The following is a 1,955-nucleotide window of genomic DNA, read 5'->3' on the forward strand; positions in this document are numbered from 1 at the left end:
GGGATTATCCATTACGAATTGCTTGAACGGAATCAAACGGTCAACGTGGAACTCTTTTGTTCAACAGATGGAAACGACTCTACACGACTATTCAAGAGAAAAGACCTAATCGTCAGCATGGAGTTCTTCTGCTGCACAACAACGCTCACCCTCATATCGCCAATATGATCAAGGAAACCATTCAAACGCATGGCTGGGAAGTGCTGCCACACCCGCCGTACTCTCCTGATTTGGCACCAACAGATTTCCACCTCTTTCGATCTCTTTCAAATGCTATGCGCAGAGTTTCGTTCAATACTGATGCAGAATTGAGAGCTTGGTTGGATCAGTTTTTCGAGTCGAAATCAGGTGATTTCTACCAACTAGGTATTGAAAATCTTGTCGAACGTTGGGAAGAAATTGTAAACAACAAGGGTGAATACATTACTGATTAATTAGTTGTTATTTTTTACTAAACTTTTTAAAAAGTTCAATTTAAAAAAACGGTGGGAACTCAGTTGCGAACCCAATATTTGCGATAAGCCAGTTAATCATAATGGAGATGTTGCATGATTAAAGAAAGTAAGGGAAGAAGTAGTGAATGAGTAGCAGCCATATCTAAGCCTAACTAGTGCATTAATGAGTAAATCGTTAGGAATGATGCCGAATTGAAAGGACCCAGGACCAGATTTAGTTCAAGGTTACTGGTTAAAGGAATTTAGTAGTTTATAAGGGAGACTGAGGGAATAACTCCAGGATTACCTGAAGAAGGTTAGAGTAATGTATGATCTATTATACATAGATAAAGAAGTTCAGTATGAAGTAAAACTAGAGATATAAACTTACCAATAGCATGGATAGATTATGACCCTATGACATGATTTCACACTCATGGATCAGTGAATGTTTGTATATATCCAGTATTGCAGACAGCATAAGAGAATTAATTAGCTTTAGCATGAAGAAATGGAAAGTAGGTCTCCACACAGGAGACTCGTTATCCCCTTTAATATTTGCCTCATGCTTAATCTCTCTCAGTTTAGTATTAGGGAAGGCAAAAGCAAGGTATCAGTTCAGAAATAGTAAAGGAAAAATTACCCATTTGTTTTAAAATACATTTGAAGCATTTTAGTTAGAATAAAAAAAAGAGAGAGAGAGAGAGAGAGATTCCTTAATACAAACTGCAAGACTTCTGCAGATATAGACATGGAACTTGGCATAGATAAGTGTGCAATATTAGTCATAAAAATGGGACAGGGAGTCCGCAGTGAAGGCATCCAATTTCCAGATGGTCAGGCACTAAAATGACTAAAAGGAGTGAGTTATAAATATCTAGGAATACTAGAAACTGATAGAGTACCAACTATAGAAATGAAAACAAAAATAGGAAAGGAGTACATCAGACGGGTAAGCTAATGAAGTCAAAGTTAGATGTTCTGAATCTAGATTTAGAACATCTAGCTTTGACTTCGTTAGCTGTAAATACTTAAGCAGTATCATTACTTAGATACTCAGCAGCTTTCATAAACTGGACAAAATCTGAATTAGCGAATTTAGACACAAGAACTAGGAAGGAATTCAATATAAATGAAGAACTTCGCCCAAGAGTAGGAGCAGCAAGATTATACTTTGGGGTTTGGATAATTCATCTTTGGAAACATGGGCGTTTCGTTCAAAATCCTTAAACAACCCTTATTCAGGGACCTTTTGAGCGAGATGGGTTACTCGACCTGAAGAAAATTCTAACTGAGCCCCACTTGTAAGGTCATGCGTTGTTTATCTTGATGTGAGATCACTATGTCGCGCATATATAGTTTTGATGCATGTGCCTGGTGTACCCTTATCAGAGGGGTAGTCATGGTGGGTATACTGGGATTCGTATATTTTACCCAGTATGACTCTGATGGCATGCACTGCTCTCTCACTCGTTAATAATTAAAAAAAAAAATTTTTTTAATAATAATAATAATAATAAT

This window comes from Octopus bimaculoides, chromosome 17 (assembly GCF_001194135.2).
Source record: "Octopus bimaculoides isolate UCB-OBI-ISO-001 chromosome 17, ASM119413v2, whole genome shotgun sequence".
Taxonomy (NCBI): domain Eukaryota; kingdom Metazoa; phylum Mollusca; class Cephalopoda; order Octopoda; family Octopodidae; genus Octopus; species Octopus bimaculoides.